General features: G+C 45.2%; 1 long non-coding RNA gene across 2 annotated transcripts; it reads left to right on the top strand.

Moving 5' to 3' along the window:
- The first annotated feature begins 1,582 nt into the window (after window positions 1-1,582).
- LOC141047110 (uncharacterized) lies at window positions 1,583-23,893 on the top strand. Of its 2 annotated transcripts, XR_012219756.1 has the most exons (3): window positions 1,583-1,665; window positions 20,369-21,496; window positions 21,900-23,893. It is a non-coding gene; the product is annotated as an uncharacterized lncRNA (long non-coding RNA). The 2 variants fall into 2 exon arrangements; XR_012219755.1 differs by having other exon boundaries at window positions 20,369-23,893.
- The last annotated feature ends 1,138 nt before the right edge of the window (window positions 23,894-25,031 follow it).

Raw genomic sequence — 25,031 nt, 5'->3', positions numbered from 1 at the left:
GTTGTGATTGTGGAAACTAAAAATCTTTTCTAAAAGCCTCAAACTTCTGTGTGTGACTCAGAGCTGAGATCTAACGTGATAGAAGATTCCAGTGCGGGGAAGACGGGAAACCTTCATATAGACGGCCGGTGGGGATGGAGGCAGTGACCGACTCTGGCCAAATCTGTATCTAGAGCTGCAGTAGAAGATGAAGATGTCGTCCTCATCATGAAGGAGTTATTTCTCATGTCGCGTGTAATGAATCTCTCCTGCAGTATTGCTAATGCCGATTCCAGTGTCGGTAATGAGACGAGAATTAGCGTTATGGAAGATGAGTCTATGAGGAACGTGTTCAGCTGCCGACTCCGAGGAGGAAACTGCTTGTTGTCTGTGGCCTAAATATATAGGTTTTATTAGTAGATGTCAGGGAAGAAAACTAAACCCTGTAAGATAATAAATCTCCTCATATGTTTCCCTTATTATCTCCAGTAATTGTATTATTACACAGGATTCTTATGATGTTACATCGGATCATCTTCTTCTCATTCAGGTCTCTTCAATATCGGATCCTCTCAGTGAAGATCTTCTACAGAAGAGAATTTTCCTGATTTACCCATCAAGGATGGATATGGACAGAGACAAGATGGCGGAGAGGATGTTACACCTCACCCTAGAGATCCTCTTCCGTCTCACTGGAGAGGTGAGAGATTCTGATGATGTCACATTACATCATTCTTATCTATGGGAAGAACAGATGGACAGAACTGGAGAGGTGAGGACTCTGGGAATGTCTGTAGTGAGATTTATTAATGTGTCTCTCCATAACCAGGATTACACAGTGGTGAAGAAGACCTCTAGTGATCACTGTCAGGACCCTATGTCTGAGGGATGGGGAAGACCCCTGAGCCCAATCACGGGGCCTGCACCTCACCCCCTGATCCATGAGGACATCAATGACCAGAAGATCCTAGAACTCACCTACAAGATGATTGAGCTGCTGACTGGAGAGGTGACACTGCTGGGAATGCTGGGACATTATACAGTAACACTATGAAGGGATCGGGGGGATGACGGTATCATTGTATATGTCAGGTTCCTATAAGATGTCAGGATGTCGTTGTCTATTTCTCCATGGAGGAGTGGGAGTATTTAGAAGGACACAGAGATCTGTACAAGAACGTCATAATGGAGGTTCCCCAGCCCCTCACATCACCAGGTAATAGACAGGACTAAATACACATGGCCTATAATTATCTGTATGTAGAGAATGAATTCAGTCCCTGTATGTGTTTCCTCCAGATCTATCCAGTAAGAGGACAACACCAGAGAGATGTCCCCGTCTTCTTCTTCCACAGGACTGTAACCAAGAAGATCCCAGTGCTCCTCAGGATCATCAGGTAGATGTAGAGAAGGTGTCAGGAGATCTCCCCTATGATGTGTAGACGGCTGTGAAGGTCTTGTGCTCAGTCTTGTTTTATCCACCAGTATTATATGTTTTATACTTGTGTAATGAGAACGGTGGAGATGGCAGGATTAGAGCTGATCATAGATGGGACTTCTCCATCTGTCTGTGACTTTTACAATATTTGTTTCAGGGTGAAGATCTGACCCATATTAATCCTACAGAGACATATGTGAGGGGTGATGAGCGGTGTAAAGAGGAGATTCCCACATATGACTACCCAGGTGAGTAGTAACCACTGAATGCAGAGAAGTCACAGATTCCTCTCAGTCACCGGCTGTGGCTGCTTTATCGGTGGTGTAGTCCGGCCGTATTACCATGGTCACCATTTTGCCTCTAGATCACAACATTCTCCTCCACCAAAACTGTTCAAATGACTTTGGGCATTGAAAGCCCTTTTCTATAGAACTTACAACCTGGAGGATCCACCTACCCCCTGGGATTAGTGTGTGGGTGATACCTTAAAGAGAGAGCTATATGATTGCTTGCACCTGATCCAATATAGGCAGTGTGCTCTTAAAGAGTCACACTGAACACAGAGTTAGATGTCTACTCCTTTCTCCGCAAAGACTCGCACACAACTGAAGTTTTTTCTCAAGACAAAGAGACAGGAAATGGGCGTCACACAATCTTCTGAGGAGCCAGTGTCAGTCTATGATAGGTCCATTTCAACTTCACTTCCATATATTGTATCCAGTATCTTAGCTTCTGCATTCCAAGGATTCCTTCCAAGGTGTCTGAAGACACAGACGCCATCTTGGTACACCATATCTGAACTGACTTATTTAAGGTTTAATAATTGATTTCATTAGCCATTCTCTCCTTCACATTAAGAGACGCTGACCGTTACCTGCCCAGATCTGTAACTATAAAGCCAAATGACAGCGTATGTAGAATGTGCTGACAAGTTACAAAATCACTTGAAGAAAGGTATTATGATGGGCCTGTAACAGAAAGCGGAGGGTAATGATGCTGTTGGCTTCCTAGATCCCTGAGATCTTATCGGATGAATCTTCTCTCCCTTCTGTGCTGCTGAATGTCTCATGGTCCCTACAAGACCAGGTCCAGTCTTTCTGGCCAAACTTCCCTTTTATGATCAACAACAGTAAATGTGCAGTGAGACCAAGTGTGAATTTCTGTACAATAACAGCAGAGTTTCCCTTTATCCTGACTTTTCAATTTGTATTAAAACCAACTAACTTCAAGGAGGATTGTGATAATCTACAGGACAAACATTCCACCTGTGCCATGATAGATCTCTAAGCTGTGCGTGGCTGATGGCTGTAATATACATTTATTCACGCCTGCAGGCAGGGCCGTATTTAGAGTTTGTGCTGCCCTAGGCACTTTTCGTGCTGCCCCCCATTGGCGAGTATGACTAATGCAGACACTGTCAGCAGTGACTTGGGCTACTTTCACATCAGCGATTTTTGCCATTCACGGCAGATCCGGCAGTGGATTTAATAGCGCAATATCAATGTACAAATATTATTCTTAATATTATGTCACAATACCAGGATCTGAGGATCTTCTATTTCGAGGTCACGAGCTCTCTGATGCGATGTTGCTGCCTGTCTCGCTGTCTTCCTCTTTTGACACTGCAGTGTGGTGGACAAGAAAGCATTAACTGGTTAACAGCAAGAAGTATGGTGCCTGTACTAACTGAACTATAAACTATCCCCATACCATGTCCAGCAGACATTGGAGGATTACCCGTATATACACGAGCATAAGCCGACCCGAGTATAAGTCGACCCCCCTAATTTTGCCACAAAGAACTGGGAAAACTTATTGACTCGAGTATAAGCCTAGGGTGGAAAATGCAGCAGCTACTGGTAAATTTCAAAAATAAAAATAGATACCAATAAAAGTAAAATTAATTGAAACATCAGTAGGTTACATGTTTTGAATATCCATATTGAATCAGGAGCCCCATATAATGCTCCATACAGTTCATGTTGTCCCCATAAGATGCTCCATACAAAATGCACCCCATATAATGCTGCACAGAGGTTAATAATGGCCCCATAAGATGCTCCATGGAATAATATGCCCCATATGCTGCTCCATAAAGGTTATGGCCCCATAAGACATTCCATAGATTATGCCCTATAAAATGCTCCATAGAATAGGCCCCATAAGATCCTCCATTGAATATACCCCCATATGCTGCTCCCATAAGATGCTCCATTGAATATGCTTCCATATGCTCCCCCATAAGATGCTCCACTGAATATGCCCCCATATTCTGCCCCCATAAGATGCTCCACTGAATATGCCCCCATATGCTGCCCCTCATAAGATGCTCCACTGAATATGCCACCATATGCTGCCACATAAGATGCTCCACTGAATATGCCCCAATATGATGCACCACTGAATATGCCCCCATATGCTGCCCCCATAAGATGCTCCACTGAATATGCCCCCATATGCTGCCCCCATAAGATGCTCCACTGAATATGCCCCCATATGATGCTCCACTGAATATGCCCCATATGCTGCCCCCATAAGATGCTCCACTGAATAAGCCCCATATGATGCTCTACTGAATTTGCCCCCATATGCTGCCCCCATAAGATGCTCCACTGAATATGCCCCCATATGCTGCCCCAAAAGATGTTCCAATGAATATGCCCCCATATGCTGCCCCCCATAAGATACTCCTCTGAATATGCCCCCATATGCTGCCCCCATAAGTTGCTCCACTGAATATGCCCCCATATGATGCTCCATTGAATATGCCCCATATGCTGCCCCATAAGATGCTCCACTGAATATGCCCCCATATGCTGCCTCCATAAGATGCTCCACGGAATATGCCCCCATATGCTGCCCCCATAAGATGCTCCACTGAATATGCCCTCATATGATGCTCCACTGAATATGCCCCCATATGCTGCCTCCATAAGATGCTCCATTGAATATGCACCCATATGATGCTCCACTGAATATGCCACCATATGATGCTCCACTGAATATGCCCCCATTTGATGCTCCACTAAATATGCCCCCATATGCTGCCTCCATAAGATGCTCCATTGAATATGCTCCCATATGCTGCTCCACTGAATATGCCCCCTTAAGATGCGCCACTGAATATGCCCCCATATGATGCTCCACTGAATATGCCCCCATATGCTGCCTCCATAAGATGCTCCACTGAATATGCCCCTATATGCTGCCCCCATAAGATGCTCCACTGAATATGTCCCCATATGCTGCCCCCATAAGATGCTCCACTAAATATGCCCACATATGCTGCCCCAATAAGATCCTCCACTGAATATGCCCCAATAAGATGCTCTACTGAATATGCCCCCATATGCTGCCTCCATAAGATGCTCCATTGAATCTGCCCCCATAAGATGCTCCACTGAATATGCCCCCATATGATGCTCCACTGAATATGCCCCCATATGTTGCCTCCATAAGATGCTCCACTGAATATGCCCCCATATGCTGCCCCCATAAGATGCTCCACTGAATATGCTCCCATATGCTGCCCCCATAAGATGCTCCACTGAATATGCCCCCATATGATGCTCCATTGAATATGCCCCCATAAGGTTCTCCACTGAATATGCCCCCATATGCTGCCTCCATAAGATGCTCCATTGAATATGCCCCCATAAGATGCTCCACTGAATATGCCCCCATAAGATGCTCCACTGAATATGCCCCCATATGCTGCCTCCATAAGATGCTCCACTGAATATGCCCACATATGATGCTCCACTGAATATGCCCCATAAGGTGCTCCACTGAATATGCCCCCATATGCTGCCCCCATAAGATGCTCCATTGAATATGCCCCATATGCTGCCCCCATAAGATGCTCCATTGAATATGCCCCCATATGCTTCCCCCCATAAGATGCTCCATTGAATATGCCCCATATGCTGCCCCCATAAGATGCTCCACTGAATATGCCCCCATAAGATGCTCCATTGAATATGCTCCCATATGCTGCTTCCATAAGATGCTCCATAGATTATGCCCCCATATGCTGCCCAAATAAGATGCCCCACAGTTTATGCCCCCATATACTGCTGCTGCCGCTACTGCAGGTATTAAAAAAAATCTGCTCAGTCTCCCCCTGGCCCCCATTCTCCCCCTGGCACTCATTAAACCCCCCCGCTCATTCCCCCGCTCATTCCTCCCCACTGCTCAGTCTCGCCAGACCCCCATTCTCTCCCCTAGATCATTTATTGCCCCCCCTGGCGCTCATCCCCCCCTCCCCCGCTGCTCAGTTTTCTCCCCGGCTGCCATTCTCCCCCCGGATCATTTATTGCCCCCCGCCCCGCTGCTCAGTCTTCCCCCTGGCCCCCATTCTCCCCCTGGACCGCATGCTGAGACAGGAAGAAGACAGACATCCTGGCAGTCGTGCAGGACCATCGGAGCTGCCTGCAACAGACGCCACTGGAGCCTGGAGGAGGTGAGTATGATGGCGGGGGGATGGCGCAGGGGGGGGAGTAAACGAGGATAAGGGCCGACACCGGACCAAATTTAAACAAAAAAAAAAAAAACACTCGCTCAGGTGCTGCCACACCGCTAAGCCCTGTCCTAGGCACGGGCCCTCCAGTGCCTAATGGCAAATACGGCCCTGCCTGCAGGAGATGTGTTGGCATGGCTCAAGCCCTGGTTTCATGGATTCACTCCGTGTCATAAATTACATTGTTTTTGATCCTAAGGAATTCAGATTACTGTACAATCTCTCCTGAAATGGGGAGCAATATTATTTTCTCTAATCTTTCCTCAGGATCCATAGTAGCTCCAATGGTCCACCATAAATGAGGGCAAGTCTGGTTTACTGTTGTGTAATCTGTATTTGTAGTTTTCAGTTAATGAGATTCTCGTGCTCTGGGGCGGGGCTGTGGGTGGGGCTGTGGGCGGGGCTTTATGTGGTGCTCTGATTACATGTTCATCTGTATTGGCTTATGACAGGTCGCTGATCCCTCACTGACCTGCCCCCATTATTACATAATGCATATAATAGCATTGATATTATTGGTGATAATGCCTATAATATTGTGGCTATTGTGAGGCCTAGAAAAAAATTACATCCATTAAAATGTCACCAGCGGCCTCTGTCCAGTAACCTCTATGTCTTACTTATAGATGCTACTGTGCAGGCGCCGTCATCGCTGGTGTCATTTTGCTGGATGTAATTTTTTTTCTAAGCCTCACAATAGCCACAATATTATAGACATTGTCAGGAAAAGGGGTTGTATGGCATTTGGCCAGCACACGGCTATCACATGGGCCGGGGGCTTATCTTAGTTATCCCACCACTGCCAACAATGAGTGACAAACAGTTACCAAGGTAACAGAATCGCCTCTTGCTTTTTTCTTCTTCCTTGTGCTTTAGCTTACAGCGTTCGTTTACCAATACAATACATTCTACGTATGCTCCATAATTTGTGTTGCTGTATTTATTTCCATATTTACAAATTCTGGATTTCTATCACTAACAATCCTTGTTTAAACCGTGGTTTCCCTTCATCTTGTATTAGCAGTCTCCCCCTTTTGTACATAACCATTTTGTATATATGGTTTTTATGTATTAGTCATATGTATATATTGTCATATATGTTTTCTTATATTGTCCTCTCTATTTTTGTAGTACCCCATTACTAAGATCCGGGAGGATAGAAACGTTGGGTATGGGAATCTAGGCTGTATATACTAATTTTTCTGTCCTGGCACTTTTTTTCTGTGGACTGGATGTTTTTGAATAAAATTCACTAATTTTGCATAATATCCAAGAAAAGTGTGCGGTGAATTATATTTCTTGTGCACATTTTGGAAATGACACCCCACTGGGAATTCATCTATGGATATAGCGACCATTTTCACTACAAGGATAATTTCCAGAAACTCGTAGTGGAAGGTTTAGAAAAAATTGCAGAAATGTCATTGTAGTGTCCAATATATTGTGCCCAGCTTGTGTCTCTGGAGACCTCCCCCACCTACCCCCGGAAATTGTTACATCAGCTCTACTCAAATGTGTCTGTCACTAAATAAACCAAATGCTTGAATGTCAAAACATTTCAAAAATGTAGTTCTGTGTGGAAGATTGTAAAGCCGTCATGGAGGCATAAGGCTGGCAGTGATGGGCATTGTGGGTAATAATAGCGGGGATCATGCCTCATTCCTCTCTAGGAGCATACACGACATCTTCTCTGGGGGTTCTTTCTTGTTTCAGTTACTGGGATGAGTGCAATAAAATGTCGCTCAGTGAGTCTTCTAACATCTTCACATTCTAAAGGATTGGCGGGGACAAAATTGTCAGAAACAAGATTTTCAGTGACCTTTTCCTGATAATCAAGGAAAGTATCTGCATTTCCGGCTTTTTTGTATAACACAAAAGAATTATATGTGGCCACCTGAAGCAAATACATGACTAACTTTTTATACCAGATACTGTATATACTCGTGTATAAGCCGAGATTTTTGGGCTGAAAGTCCCCCTCTCGGCTTATACGCGAATCATATACCGGGGGAGTGGGCGGGGAGGGGGAGCTGGGGTGTCAGAGACCATACTTACCTCTCCTGGCACTTCTCTGCAGCCCCTGCGTCTCCCTCTGCCATCTGCTTCCTGCATTCAGCGGACACGTGGTACCGCTCATTAAATTCATGAATATGCGCATATTTAATGAGCGGTACCATGTGACCATCTGAATGCAGGAAGCAGATGGCAGAGCGAGACGCAGGGGCTGCCGCTGTAGAGAAGACCTTGCCCTAGGAGGGGTGAGTATGATGGGGGCAGAGTGATATTCACCTGTCCCCATTCCAAGCCGTGCACCACTGTGTCTCCGGGTCCTCCTGCTGTGACGGCAGAAGGCGCGATGACATAGTCAGTGCGCTCCCTCTGCTGTCAACGCAGAGATCCAGGGGACACAGCGGGGCACGGCTTGGAAAGGGGACAGGCTAATATCGCCACTGCCAGGGGCTCAGGACACCGGCACCTGGCCCTCAGCGACGGAGAGGTGAGTATGTTTTTTTTTTTTTATTGCAGTTGCAGCAACAAATAAGGGCGATTTATGGAGTATCTTATGGGGCAGCATTAGCCCTTGTGGAGCAGCATATGGGGGGTATTTATGGGGCAGCATTAACCCTTGTGGAGCAGCATATGCGGGGTATTTATGGGGCAGCATTAATCCTTGTGGAGCAGCATATGGGGAGTATTTATGGGGCAGCATTAACCCTTGTGGAGCAGCATATGGGGGTATTTATGGGGCAGCATTAACCCTTGTGGAGCAGCATATGGGGGTATTTATGGGGCAGCATTAACCCTTGTGGTGCAGCATATGGGGGGCATTTATGGGGCAGCATTAACCCTTGTGCAGCAGCATATTATGGGGGTATGTATGGAGCATCTTATAGGGCAGCATTAACCCTTGTGCAGCAGCATATGGGGGGGTTTATCTATGGAGTTTCTTCTTGGACCACCATTATCACTCGGCCTTTATATAAGAGTCAATACGTTTTCCCAGTTTTTTGTGGCAAAATTAAGGGGGTCGGCTTATACAAAGGTCGGTTTGTACACAAGTATATACAGGTATATGATTTTCTTGATACCTAGTATGGTTGTAGAACCTGATCTGCAAGGTCCACACCCCCATATATTTGTTGTAGTCAATGACAGACACAGGTTTTGGAGTAGTGGATCCCTGTTGGTCTGCAGGGGCCCTTGTGGCATCTGTGTGGATCGAGCTCAGGATAAAAATATCTTTTTTATCCTTATACTTAATGGCAAGCAGCTCTCCATTGTGTAAAGCCCCTGACTGCCCCTTTCGGAACTTTTTGCTGACCAATGATTGTGGAAATGCCTGACGGTTTTTGTGAATGATCCCACAAGCCCCTATGTTATGTTCAACCAGACTTTTAAATAGGGGTATGCTGGTGTAGTAGTTGTCAACATTCAGATTGTAGCCTTTTTGTAAAAATGGAGTTATCAGCTCCCAAACCATTTTTCCCCGATGTCCCCAGATAAGTAGGGCCTCCTGGTGGGTTTAGTTGGCTTTCTTTCCCCTCATAAATGTGTAAAGCTGATGTGTATCCGGTTGAACTCTCGCACATTTTATAGAACTTTATTCTGAACCTTGCCCTCTTAGAAGGAATAAATTGCTTGAGGTGCAGTCTTCCTCTGAATTTTACAAGGGACTCATCAATGGAAATGTTTTCTGTTGGGGTGTAAAGCTTTAAGAACTTTTCTGTCAAGTCTTCGATGATGGGTCTGATTTTGAATAGTCTGTCATGTTCTGGGGCATTTCTGGGCAGGCATTGACTATTGTCGTTAAAATGCCAAAATCTGAAACTGTGGAAAAAAATAAAGCTATGGAGGGGTATAGGGGAATACCCGAGATACAAAGCCATTTGGTTTGACCCCCGGCTGACTGAACTGCTAAGTCTACGGAATTTTGGACAGTGGAGAAGAATAGGTATATGGTATGTGTCGCTGTTGCTAGATCAGGGGTGGGGAACCTCAGGCCCCAGGGCCATTTACGGCCCTCGATGACCTTTTATCAGGCCCCCCGAGCAGATTCTCAGGGACTGCATTCTTGGGCAGGGAGCTGTATTTTGATTGCCACAAGCTCATTAATTTTTCTTGCTCTGTGAGCACATACATGCAGTGTTCACTACTGAACATTGAAGGGCATGCAATGAAAGATTAAGCCAGTACCACAGTCAGGATGTACTTTGTGGGCAGAGTTTGTACGGCCCCCGAAGGATGGTATAATTATCCAAATGGCCCTTGGCAGAAAAAAGATTCCCCACCGCTGTGCTAGATGGTGAGACATTTAAAACATTTGAAACACTTAGGGAAGAGTTCCCTTTGGAGCATACTATGTTTTACCAGTATCTGCAGCTGCGACACGCATTCTCTAGACAGTGGAGAAAGTCACCGATAGTGATACAGAATGACAGTATGTTGGATACGCTTGGCCCCCAGAGGGGCACTAGGGGTCTTATATTGATAATTCACAGGGGATTGCTGGATATGTTTTTGGATAGACACCCATTGATGGCTAGATCCAAATGGACAAGGGATTTGGGAGACATATCGGATGAGCAGTGGGAGTCGGTTTTACAATATGTCCCTAGAATATCTATGAGTGGATCTGGGAGGGGGTCGCAGTTATACACTATACATGGGGTACACAGGACACCTGTGTGGATGAAAAAGGCTGGACTAAGGGCAGACTCTGGATGTCCGAGATGTACGATGGATGAAGCTGATATCCTTCATATGCTATGGTCTTGTCCATGATTACAGGCATTTTGGTTCGGGGTCCTAAATTTAGTGGAAAGAGTGTCGGAAGCAAATATTACTCGAGATCCATTGACGTGTATTTTAGGACATGTAGAGGAGGTGGCGTTGGATGAATGGGGTAGGCTAGTTATAGCCAGACTGCTTTATGTTGCAAAGAAGACTATCACATTGCACTGGTTAGATCAGTGTTTCTCAACTCCAGTCCTCAAGACCCTCCAACAGGTCATGTTTTCAGGATTTCCTTAGTATTGCACAGGTGATGCTATTAATGCTTGAGCAGGTGAGCAGGTGATGAAATTATCACCTGTGCAATACTAAGGAAATCCTGAAAACATGAACTGTTGGTGGGTCTTGAGGACTGGAGTTGAGAAACACTGTGTTAGATGAAAATCCTCCTACTAGGAAGGAATTTGTAAAAAAGAGTTAATTTTGTAATCCTTATGGAGCGAAGCGTCTACTTGAAAAGATGAACCACTAGGAGAATATCTGGGGGGGCTGGTTGGACTTTCCCGGATTGGCTTCCGCAGAACTCATCAAAAATAGGATATTAGGGTTATAAAAAAGTGTACAACATTGTAATGCATGGCTAAGGATTGTAGATGCGTGACGGGGGGGTTCTTGTTATGGGAAGGGGGAGGGATGTGTTTGGTGTATTTGCATTTATTAAAAAATGGGGAAAGTATTATAATTTGTACTCTAATGTATACTTATGTATGTAATACTATCCTGTATGCTTTCTTCAATACTTTCTTCGCTGTCAGAACATAAAAGTGCATAAGCCTCCTCCACTATAAAACTGAAGGGCCATTTTATAAGTTTTCATTTTTTTTTCAAAAATACAAAACTGCGACGTGACTGACGTGACCAAATTATTGGGCAGACAATTGAGTAAAACCTAATTCTTTACCCTACCCCTAACTTTAGAAGAAACCCTAACCCTAAGTTTAGCCTAACAGTTACCCTAACTTTAGCCCCAACACTAACCCTAACTATAGCATTAACTGTAACCTGCCTTATCTGTTTTTTTATTTGATATTTGGGAGGCAGAATGAACAAACAGTTGAACACCGCACACTACTGGCTCATCCAACAAAGTTTTCTATTAGACTGTGAACTGTCATTGTCTTGGTAAATAATTAAAGTTTTTTGCATAGCTTGCCATTTTTATGGACAGTTTACTTTTTAGTAACCCCCCATTGTATCCCCCGGGGCTCCTAATGATTTTTGTAATTACCTTGCGTTGCCAATTCTGCCTGTGAGCGGCGTTATGCAGGTAGCTGATTCCGGGTCACGTGACCCCCAGACTGCAGCCGCCGCTAACATCCGCTGATGTCATGTCAATTTCCTGACTCTGGAAATTGATGTGACATCATCAGCAGGCGTGACCCAGCGTCAACACACTGCTGTCACTCATCAAGAGTCACAGCAGTGTGTGGGCGGTGTTGCACCACACGTCACAGCCCCGTCACTCTGCAGCATCTGTCTTCTCACCCATCAAGAGTGACGGGACTGTGCAGGGGGTGGACAGGGCTGTGTAGGGGGTGGACAGGCAGTCTGTCGGCTATGCAGTGGGTGGACAGGCTGCACGGGGCTCTGCGGGCTGCTGTGCGGGGGAGTGGGTGAGCCGTGTCAGGGTCTGCAGGCTGTCTGCTGGCTATGTGGGGGGTGGACGGGCCGTGTTTGGGTCTGCGGGCTGTCTGCCAGCTGTGCGGGGGGTGGGCAGGCCGTGCGGGGTCTACGGGCTGTCTGCCAGCTGTGCGGGGGGTGGACGGGCCATGTGGGGGTCTACGGGCTGTCTGCCAGCTGTGCGGGGGGTGGACGGGCCATGTGGGGGTCTGCGGGCTGTCTGCTGGCTGTGCAGGGGGTGGACCGGCCTTGTGAGGGTCTGCGGGCTTTATGCCGGCTGTGCGGGTGGGTGGGCAGGCTGTGCGGTTTTGCCAGGGCTGTGCGGGGGGGTCTGCGTGCTGTGCGGGTGGTGCCGGGGCTGTGCGGGTGTGTGTGAGTGTGTGTGCATGTGTGTTTATGCAGGCAGGCATTGTCCGATGGGACTACAAGTCCCATCGAGTTATGCCTGCTACACTGTCAGTGAGTGACACATTAGCCAATGATGAGACAGTAGTAGTCCCATCTTCCGGCTAATGTGTTGAATGTAAAAAAAAACACATACAGAACATACAACATATAGAACATACATATAACATTTAACACATAACAGAGTACAATCACCTAATTACATGAAGCCATCGATCTCCTGTAATAAAAATAAAATAATAAAGCAACCATTTTCTGGATTTTTTTTTCTCAGTTTGTCTCCCATAGTTGAGGTCTACCTATGATGTAAATTACAGACGCCTCTCATCTTTTTAAGTGGTGGAACTTGCACTATTGCTGACTGACTAAATACTTTTTTTCCCCACTGTAGATTGTGTAGAGCTTATAGGCATCTATCAGAAAGGACGATGGTGCTTTAGGCATTGAGGAGAATGATCTCTCTAAGGTAATGAGCTTGTCAGTATATAGGAGAGGGGCAAATGTGCCTCCAGATGCGGTGTCCACCGCATTCCTCACGTTTGGCCTCATTAAAATAAAAACACTCCTACTCCGCTGGCGTGCCGGCTCCACTTCAGTGGTGTTGAGACTCACTGTCCCGGGGCTTATGTGATGTTGTCACATCACACGAGCCCTGCACCCAATCAGCGGCAGCTTCACTGTTCCTTCGGACATATTGAACATGAACAGGAAGCCAGGGCTGCGGCTGCTCTCTGACGGCCTCATGATGCTTGATTTGTCCGAAGGTGGGGACAGTGATGCAAGCGCTGATTGGGCACAGGGCTCACATGACGTAAAAACCTCAAGAGACCCCAGAAAGCAAGTACCGACAACCTTTTTTAACATCAAAAATCCCACACAGGGAAAAGTCATTATTATACCTAGAGTGTGAGAAATGAATTACAGGAAAATAGTATTTTGTTGACCTTCAAAAATAACTCAGACGGGGAGAACCTATATATATTATTCACAGATTGTACAAAAACATGATGCACGCGGCGTGCGTTCAAGGATGGAATATTATATGGGAGTTTTATAGAATAAATTCAAGGTGAGAATATTATATGGGAGTTTTATAGGATAAATTCAAGGTGAGAATATTATATGGGAGTTTTATAGAATAAATTCAAGGTGAGAATATTATATGGGAGTTTTATAGAATAAATTCAAGGTGAGAATATTATATGGGAGTTTTATAGGATAAATTCAAGGTGAGAATATTATATGGGAGTTTTATAGAATAAATTCAAGGTGAGAATATTATATGGGAGTTTTATAGGATAAATTCAAGGTGAGAATATTATATGGGAGTTTTATAGGATAAATTCAAGGTGAGAATATTATATGGGAGTTTTATAGGATAAACCAAATACCAACAGAAAATAAACGACCCAAAACAAACATTTATCAGTAAAAATAACTCCTCTTAATTAGGTAAAGTATGAAAGAATTGCTCCATATTCCGATACCCGTCGCATCTTCATTTTTCATGATCTTGGGTTGGGTGAAGGCTTATTTTTTGTGTGCCGAGCTGACGCTTTTAATGATACCGTTTTGGTGCAGATACGATCTTTTGATCGCCTGTTATTGTATTTGAATGCAATCGTGTGGCGACCAAAAAAACTTAATTCTGGCATTTTTTTTTTACGTTTTTTCTCATTACGCCGTTTAGTGATTGGGTTAATTCATTTTTTATGTTGATAGATCGGGTGATTCTGAATGCAGCAATACCAAATATGTATATTTTTTTATTGTTTTATTTTAAATGGGGCAAAAGGGGGAATTTGAACTTTCATATTTTTTTTAACTTTTTTAATATTTTTAAAAACATTTTTTTTTTTACTTTTGGCATTGTGAAGACATACAGCTTTGTTCCTTAATTAACCAGACGACTATTTTTAGCAAACGAAGAATAATAGAATGTTATCTGTATGTTGGCTTTAAATTTAAGTGTTTAATTTCTAGTTGGTCAAGAAAACAGACTTTTGTTTGTGTAAGCCGGTAATATTGACTTTTATTGTGCGCTTATCCTTGATCACTAGTGATGTTTGCTGATATGCTAATTATGCATTGTGTTATGGAGCCAGTTTGTTGACTTCTAAAGCAGAGAGGGAAAAACTATGTAAATAGTTTAAATAATCGAGGGACACGGGTCTATCATTCTATAGGAAATAACCTAGGGATTTTCAGCCTCGGTTGGAAAGAATACAGATCTGCTCCATTGACCATTGCTGAACCATGGATATGTGTAGAGAAGCCAGGTTGTGATCCTCGGATCAACTGTCCTTGCACCTTGTATGGACTCAATGGACTGTCATCTTCCTACACTTGTTGTTACCCCATCTCTGTGTGCGTGCCACAGGTGGAGTAGTTGACAGCTGACATGTGCCTGAAAAGATGTGGGCTCAGCGACGGAGCCCACATCAAAGGAAGGGAGTCCGACATTGGCGTACATTTATGCCCAATATCGGAAAGGGATTAAAGGGGATTGTTTTTACAGAGACAGAAGTGGTAATCAATCATGTATACATACAGATAGTTGCAAAAATACACAGCTTCTAATGGTAAATAGTATAGAGTTACCACAAGAAAATATAATTTGTGTAAACCATGTGTAGATATAAAAATGCAGGCAAATGTCAAATGTTGTAACTCCACAAATAATTAAGAGTGGTGTAAGGTATGAAAGTGTGGTGTACTTAATTATTTGTACCAACTGTCCAACTGGGGGGTCTGTATGTGGAAGAGACAGGGCAAAAACTTAGAACAAGGATGAATTCTGACAACTACACAATAAGAGAAAAAAGAATAGATCTACCTGTGGCAAAACATTTTTGCAGCCCTGATCACAGCACCATGGACATGAAATTACTTGTATTAAAAAGGTAACTTCAAATCTCAGAGAAACAGAAGGATCTGGGAGTATAAACTCATGACAGCTTTTGACACTCTCAATGCAGGAATGAATGTGTCACATGGATTTATGTCTTTTTATATAAATTAAGGAATTTTCTTCTCAGACCTTGTTGGGTATCACAACACAGAACCAGACCCCTACCAGGGGACAATAAAACTTTCACACTCCTAATCTATGAACTGTTCCAATATTTGTGGCCACCACTGTTTATCCCTCTCCCATAATGATAGTTCTACTTCACGTCATTTGTCTTACCTATTGCATTATGTCTGTGCTATGTGATTCTTCAGATTTTGTATTATTCTATGCCTGAAGAGACCTGAGTTGTCTGGAAAGCTTGCAATGTGTTACCATCTTTTCAGTTAGCCATTAACCCCTTTACCCCCAAGGGTGGTTTGCACGTTAATGCCCGGGCCAATTTTTACAATTCTGACCACTGTCCCTTTATGAGATAATAATTCTGGAACGCTTCCATGGATCCCGGTGATTCTGACATTGTTTTCTCATGACATATTTTACTTCATGTTAGTGGTAAAATTTCTTTGACATGACTTGCGTTTATTTGTGAAAAAAATGGAAATTTGGTGGAAAATTTAGCAATTTTCCAATTTTGAATTTTCATGCCCATTAATCACACAGATATGTCACACAAAAGACTTAATAACATTTCCCACATGTCTACTTTACATCATCACAATTTTGGAACCATAAGGTTTAGGAAGTTATAAGGGTTAGAAGTTGACCAGCGATTTCTCATTTCTACAACACCATTTTTTTTTAGGGACCACATCACATTTGAAGTCACTTTGAGGGGTCTATATGATAGAAAATACCCAAAAGTGATACCATTTTGAAAACTGCACCCCTCAGGGTGCTCAAAACCACATGTCAGAAGTTTACTAACCCTTCTGGTGCTTCACAGGAATTTTTGGAATGTTTTTTCCCCAAGGGTAACAGGAAAATTTGGACTGCAAAAGTTATTGTGCAATTTGTCCTGAGTACACTGATACCTGATATGTGGGGGTAAACAACTGTTTGGGCGCTTGGTAGAGCTCGGAAGGGAAGGAGTGCCATTTGACTTTTTCAACACAAAATTGGCTGGAATTGAGATTGGACGCTATGTTGTGTTTGGATAGCCCCTGATGTGCCTAGACAGTGGAAATCCCTACAAGTGACCCCTTTTTGGAAAATACACCCCCAAGGAACTTATCTAAATGTGTGATATGAACTTTGAACGCCCAGGTGTTTCACTATAGCGTCTGGGCGTGAAAATATAAAAATAATTTTTTCTAAAAACATGATTTTTAGTCCCCAATATTTTATTTTCCCAAGGGCAACAGTAGAAATTGGACCCCAAAAGTTGTCCAATTTCTCCTGAGTACACTGATACACCATATGTGGCAGAAAAGTACTGTATGGGTGCACATTGGGGCTCAGAAGGGAAGTAGTGATGTTTTAGAATGCAGACTTTGATGGAATGGTCTGCCCGTGTCATGTCGCGTTTGGAGAGCCCCTGATGTGCCTAAACAGTGGAAACCCCCCACAAGTGACCCCATTTGGGAAACTAGACCCCCCCAGGGAACTTATCTAGATGTGTGGTGAGCACTTTGAACCTCAAATGCTTCACAGAAGTTTATAACGTAGAGCCATAAAAGTAAAAAATATTTTTTTCCACAAAAATGATCTTTTCTAAGCCAATTTTTTATTTTCTCAAGGGTAACAGAAGAAATTGGACCCCAAGAGTTATTGTGCAAATTGTCCTGAGTATGCTGATATCCCATATGTGGGGGTAAACCACTGTTTAGGTGCATGGCAGAGCTCAGAAGGGAAGGAGCGCTAGATTTTACTGTTATGGTTTGAAGGTGCCATGACACACTGGGATAGCCCATGAGGTGCCAGAACAGCAGAACCCCCTATAAGTGACCCCATTTTATGAATTACACCTCTCAATGAATTCATCTAGGGTTTGCAGTGATCATATAGACATCATGGGTGTGTCACAGAATTTTATACCATTGGGCAGCCATGCGGAGAGACGCGGGAGGAACGGAGCGCTATTTGCCTATTCAAGTGAATGGGTCTGTGCACATGTCAGTGTGTTTCCACGGACCGTGTGTCCATGAGCAAAACACGCTGACGTCGATTTTGAATGTCAGCGTGGGCCAGCATACGTGCACACATAAAACACATGGATGTCATTCATGTGACACGCATTGGCACCGGGGAAGAAGCGTTACAGTAAGCGCTGTTCCCCAGCGCCAGGTGCTGAACACGACTCTCATCATTCTCCCCTGCTTGTGCCGATCGCCAGCACAGTACCAGTACCCGAAATATCAGGACATGTGAATGAGGTGTTATAGCGGGTTTTTACGTTTGGCAGCTGTCACACACTAAAAGATGCTTTTCATTGTAAAAATAGTTTTTGCATCACCACATTTTGAGAGCTATAATTTTTTGACATTTTTTGATCACTTTTTATTCTGATTTTTGGATGCAGAATGAACAAAAACCATCAATTCATGAATTTCTTTTGGGGGGGGGGCGTTTATACCGTTCCAGGTGTGGTAAAATTGATAAAGCAGTTTTATTCTTCGGGTCAGTACGATTACAGCAATACCTCATTTATATCATTTTTTATGTTTATACAATAAAAACTATTTTATATAAAAAATAATTATTTTTTCATCGCTTTTTTCTGAGAGCTATAACTTTTTTATTTTTCTGCTGATGACACTGTATGGGGGCTTTTTTTTGTGGGACAAGATGACGTTTTCAGCGGTACCATGTTTATTTATTGATCACGTGTTTTTCCACTTTTTGCATGGCGGTATGAAGACAAAGCGTTTTTTGCCTTTGCTTTTATGGTGTTCACTAAAGGGGTTACCTAGTGGAACAGTTTTATAGGTTGGGTCGTTATGGACGTGGCAATACATTATATGTGTACTTTTACTGTTTAGATTTTTTTTAATTCAAATATTTAATGTTAGAATAAATATTGACTTTTTTATTATTATTATTTTTTTTTTTTTTTTCTTTTCTATTTTTACAATTAGTTACATTTTTTTTTATTTCATTCTATCTTTTACACTTTGTCCCACTATGGGACAGTCATTTTTTGCAGGCTGATCGCTTCTATGGCAGGCAGATGAAGCAGCATCCCCATGCTATAGAACAGGGGTGGGGAATCTTCTTTCTTCCAAAGGCCATTTGGATATTTATACCATCCTTCGGGGGCCGTACAAACTCCACCCACAAAGTACATCCTGACTCTGGCACTGGTTTCATGACTTAATCTTTCATTGTATGCCCTTCAATGTTCAGTAGTGAACACTGTGTGTGTGTGCTAACAGAGCAAGAAGAAATTAATGAGCTTCTGGCAATCACAATACAGCTCCCTGCCCAAGAATGCAGTCCCTGAGAATCTGCTCAAGGGCCTGATAAAAGGTCATCGAGGGCCATAAATGGCCCTGGGGCCTGAGGTTCCCCACCCCTGCTATAGAAGCTGTCAGCACTGCACTCAGTGCCCTGACACTGAGTGACTTCCTGACTTGCACTGCGCATGACAAGGAAGTTTCTTCGCTCTGGTGGTGACAACATCAGGTTACCATGGCAGTGATCGCGACCTCGCATCACGTTGTGGGGTCTCTGATCCAAAGGCAGAGGGACTGTCAGCCCTCTGCCTGCTCCTGGAATGCTGTGATCGTGTTCGATTGCAGTATTTTGGGGGATAAAATGCCGGGATCGGTCTGTGACTGCTCCTGGCACTTAGTGCTGGGTGTCAGCTGTGAGAATCAGCTGACACCTGGCCGCGATCGGCCGCACACCACCCGTGTGCACCACCGATCGCCGAGACATACTATTCCATCAATGGTCAAATTGGCCCAGGGCACATGGACGGAATAGTACGCCTGATGTAAGAAAGGGGTTAAACACAATACCACCCCTCTTATTTATTGTATTACGCTGCATTTGAAACTAAATAATTACGGCATGATGAAAATCAGCTTAAAGTTTCATGGACTATTGTACACCTTTCCATCTTACCCCCCCCTTAGTTCATATGATCCCTATTTTTTGTGCTTCAGTTTTCCTTGGTTTTTCCTTTTCTCTAGGAGCCAAGTCATATGTGATGCCCCTATCACCGACTCTATTGTCTCTGCGCTGACTGTAGGACTTGTAGCTGTTTAACATTTAATAAAAATTCATTGGTTAAAAAAAAGCTGTCCGGTTGGGTTATGAAACGAGCCGTGTCCTCCTGATTCTCCCCTTCTGAATTCAGATCTGACAATGACAATTTTACTTGTCCCTTGTTTCTATGATATCTAAAAGTTTTCCTTTTACCGCTACATGTTATTGATACATAAAAGTTTCAGTACTCGGAAACATTAATTTTGCAAATATAAAGATGCGTGATATTTTGTTAGGCCAATTGTCTGATACTTCGAGGAAGCTTAGCAGCAATTCCAATATCTAAAACATATCTAAACACTATTACGAATTATAAACAGTTACAAAAATTGCATTATAAAATTTGGTCCACTGTTGTGAACTCATTTTCTGGTTTACCTCTGGCTTCTGGTGAGGGTGGTGGAGCTGGCTGTGTTGACAGAGGAGTCATGAGTTCTCCATCTGGGCTCCCTCTAGTGGTGACAGTAGGTAATGAAGCTGATCTAAATTGCAGAGTCCTGCCACCTGAGGAGGAGGACTGTGAGTGGACATCAGGAGTCTCTAACTGGATTTAAGACAGCCGACTCCCTAATTTTGTGCTGGTGATTTTCCTGCCCTGAGGTTCTGGATTCCAGTTCTGTTCCTGCCTTCTCAAGCTAAGTGTGCTCTGCTATTTTTTCACATGAGATTTGGTCTGGTTTACTCAGTTTTTGTGGTCAGCCAGCCCCTGCTGGGGCTGTGCTGAATTTCCATTCTTATGTCTCTATTTATGCCAGTTTGTTTTTTGTCCCAGATCAGATTGGTCTCTTTTTGCTCTGTCTTCAGAATATACCAGAGTGCTGATAAAGGGAATTGAAGTCTAGCGACTTCAGGGTTTTTGTTATCAGAAAGTGTTGGACATTTTTTGGCAGGGTTTTGTGCGTGATTGCAGACAGCATCTTTCCTTTCCTGTCCTTTCTAGTTAGTGTGGGCCCCATCGTTTGCTCAGCCTATTTTTCTATCTGAGTTTGTGTTTTCATCTTGTCTCACCGACAATACATGTTTGGGGGCTGTCTATTGCTTTGGGGTCTGCTCTGGGGCAGTTTAGATTTCCCTTTTATTGCTTTAGGCTTATTTAGTTCTCCGGCTGTGACAAGGCGCCTAGGATCATCGTAGGTACGCTCCACGGCTACTGCTAGTTGTGTGAATAGGATCAGGGGTCTGCAATCCGCTTAGTTACCAACCTCTCTAGTTTTCTGTGGCTTAGCTTGTTTTTGTTTTTCCTCCTCGGTGACTCATTCATAGCAGTCCTCATTCAGTGACAACTCTTTTTGCTTGTCTCTTGTACTCCTGCACCGGGTCATCTCTTACAATGGCCCAACGTTATCTACAAGCATTGATGGATTCCATTGTCCTTGATCTCTTGTTTCCATAGGTGCAATATCTTGGTGAAATCTCTCACCGTGCTCATCGCTCAATACTTCGCAGTTTGGTTGAAAAATGTCTTGATGCGAATGTAAGAAATGAATCTTTAAGGACATGTACAGCCAAGATCCTGACACAGTGCGGAAAATAAGTATTTGATACGCTGCCGATTTTGCAAGTTTTCCCTCCTACAAAGAATGGAGAAGTCTGTAATATTTATCACAGGTACACTTCAACGGTGAGAGAAAATCTAAAAATAAAAAAAACAGAAAATCACATTGTATGATTTTAAAATAATGAAATTGCATGTTATTGCATGAAATAAGTATATGATCACCGACCAACCACCAAGAATTCAGACTCTCATAGACCTTTTAGTTTTTCTTTAAAAAGCCCTTCTACTCTGCTTTCACCTGTATTAATTGCAACCGGTTTGAACTTGTTACCTGTATAAAAGTGTCATGTCCGCCATGTTTGTCATGTCTGCCATGTCTGTTTTGTCTCAAGAACTCCTGGAGTGATGTGCATGTGCATATCTTGTCGGCATGTTCGCTAGAGCAGTGTGCACACTCACCTCATGTCTGAGCTGCAGGATGCCTGCGTTTCTGCTCTGCCTTCTGTGATCTTCTCGTCTTGTCTAGAGTCCCTGATCATGTGTCCCTGCCTGGATCCTGCACTGTCTGGTTCTGCAATCATCTCGTCATGTCTGGAACGCTGATCATGTGACGTTTCCTAAAGATCCTGCACTGTCTGGTTCGGTAATCATCTCGTCATGTCTGGAACTCTGATCATGTGACCTGTCTAGGTTTCAGCACTGATTCTGCAGTCATCTCGTCATGTCTGGATCTCCGATCATGTGACTACGCTCTGTTATCCTGTGGATCTGAACCCGGAAGTGCTCCCCTGGTCCTGACCTGGAAGAGGAGGTGCTATGCCCTATATCAGGCCGCCCCTTCCTATGCTCTGGGCCTGAGTATTGTGTGGTGTCCCTGCATGGCTGCTTGGTCTGTGGGGCGCTCCCTCTATTCTATGCCCTTGCACTCTGCTCTGTCGTGCATCTCTGCACACGCTCCGTGCTCGTATTCCGTCTCTTGTCTAGTGTTTGTCTCTCGTGCCATGTTCTGTCCCTGCTCTGCTTTGCCTTGTAGTCCTTGTTTGCTCTGCTTCTGTTCCGTGTTTCTGTCCTCGTGTCATGTCTCGCTCTGCTTTGTGGCTTCAGGTACCCTGCCTCAGTCTCTGTCCCTGGCGTGCCTCTCTGCACGCGCAGGACTCTGCCTCGCCTGTCCCTGGCGTGCCTCTCTGCACGCGTAGGACTCTGCCTCGCCTGTCCCTGGCGTGCCTCTCTGCACGCGCAGGACTCTGCCTCGCCTGTGTACCTTGTCTAGTCCCAAGGCCCTGCCTTGGCCCGGCTCTGGGCTTCGGCCTACGCTCCGCTGCTAGACTGTCCCTGTCCCTGGCATGCTCTTTGCATGCGCAGGTCTCTGCCTTGTTCTTTGTATTGTCCCTGATGTTTTGTGCGCCCTTGCACTTTTCGCACTAGGCTTTGCCGTACTGTCTGTACGTGTCTCTGTCCTGTGTCTTTGCCTAGCCCTGCCTTGTGGCTCTGTGCCTCCTTGCACGTGACTGGTCATCTGTGCCTGCCTGGTGTGCCTCAGCCGTGCCGCCTCTAGCCATGCTCTCCTGTGTGCCTCAGCCGTGCCCCGTCCAGTGCTATAGTGATCTTGCTGCGTGGCCCCGCGGCGGTGCCGCCTCTAGTCGTGCCCGCCTGCAACTGCCATCGTCAGTACCACCTGCCGGCGCTCCCAGCCGTGGTCTCCGTGCTCCCTTGCACTCACGCTGGTTCTCGCACTGTGTCTTTTCGTGCTACTCTTGCACAACACTTTGTTAACTTTGCTCTGCTCTGATTCCTGTCTTGCCTGGTCCTTGAACCCTGTTCCTGGCGTGCCTCTCTGCACGCGCAGGACTCTGCCTCGCCTGACCCTGGCGTGCCCTTTGCACGCTCAGGACTCTGTCTCGTACCTTGTGCCTTGGCGTGTCTCTACACACGCACTCTGTCTCGTACCTTGTGCCTTGGCGTGTCTCTACACATGCACTCTGTCTCTTGCCTTGGCGTGTCTCCACACACGCACCCTGTCTTGTTTTGTGAACCCTGGCGTGTCCCCTACACACGCACCTAGCCTTGAACCCTGGCGTGTCCCCTACACACGCACCTTGCTTTGCACCTAGCCTTGAACCCTGGCGTGTCCCCTACACACGCACCTTGCCTTGCACCTAGCCTCAGACCTCGGCGTGTTCTGTAACACGCACCATGCCTGGATACCTGTCGTGCCTCCTTGCCTGAAACCTGGTTTGCCTGCCGGATGTCCGGAACCTGCCGATCGCTGCCAGAGATCATGAGCTGGATGACTGCGGCCTGATGTCCGGAGCTGATGTCCGCAGCCTGATGCCTTGATGATGTCGATCGTTGCCAGCAGTCCGGAGTCCGATGCCATCGTGCCGTTACCTGTACCTAGGCGTGCCACCTGGCACATACCATGCTATGGACCTTGGCGTCCCCACGCACGCACCTTGCACGTTTTGCTTGTTTACACTGTATGTGATCCTGAGTTATCCTAATGAAGTTACCTTGCACCTACGTCTTGTCTCGTCTTGCTTCCTGCTCGTCCTTGTCATCAGACACTCGTCTAGTGTCCCCTGAGCCGGCCGTCTGGTCCCAGCAGTCGTGGTGGCTCACCCCCTTGGTCTTGCCCCTGACACTCCCTGTATAGTAGGTGGATTCTCACAAGGTAAGCTCGCCCTCGGTGGGTGGGTGCCATGACCCAGAGGGTCCACTCAAAAAATGGGCTCAGCAGGAGCTGAGTCCGTCACAAAAAGACACCTTTCCAGATAATCAGTCACACGCCAACCTCTCCACCATGGCCAAGACCAAAGAGCTGTCTAAGGACACCAGGGACAAAATTGTAGACCTGCACAAGGCTGGGGTGGGCTGCAGCACAAAAGGCAAGCAGCTTGATGAGAAAGCAACAATTGTTGACAAAATTATTAGAAAATGGAAGAAACACAAGTTAACTGTCAGTCTTCTTCGGTCTGGGGCTACATGCAAGATCTCGTCTCGTGGGGTAAGGAAAATTCTGAGAAAGGTCAGAAATCAACCCAGAACTACATGGTAAGACTTGGTCAATGACCTGAAGAGAGCTGGGATCACAGGACCGGGCCTGCTCAGGAAGTGTGCATAGCTAATCAGCTACCTAGTGTTCACTGGTGGATACAGACTGACCTGCAGGTAGCCGCCAGGTACCACTCCTGGGCAGAACCCAGTATTGCAGCTGCAGACCCCAGAGGTCAGGTTCACTGACACTCAATAGGGATACGTCTCTGTTCAGACTAGTAAGTTCTGGTACCTCTACAGAATGGTTACTGACACTGATTAGGGCAAGGTTAAGACACTCTGGTCTATGATACTGGAACAGGGTTTGGTCGAACACAGAGCAGATGACAATGTTCAGGCACTGGCCACTCATGGACAAGCTTCAAGCACTGGCCGCTCCGGGAATGAGATTCAGGCCCTGGCCTTTCTGGATCCAGGGGACTACGGATACAGGACGTGCTACACCAGAATGAGTTTCAGACACTGGCTGCTCTGGGACCAGGGGATGACGGATTCAGGACTGGCCACACTGGGGCAAGAAATACAGGTTTAGGACACTAGCCAAACCAGGACCAGGGGACCTCATAACGCATCAGTAGTACACCTTACTGACTAATGATTCTAC

This window comes from Dendrobates tinctorius, unplaced genomic scaffold, assembly GCF_039654945.1.
Source record: "Dendrobates tinctorius isolate UK_male_01 unplaced genomic scaffold, ASM3965494v1 ptg000126l, whole genome shotgun sequence".
NCBI classification, from domain to species: domain Eukaryota; kingdom Metazoa; phylum Chordata; class Amphibia; order Anura; family Dendrobatidae; genus Dendrobates; species Dendrobates tinctorius.
This window is presented reverse-complemented; position numbering and strand designations above follow the sequence as displayed.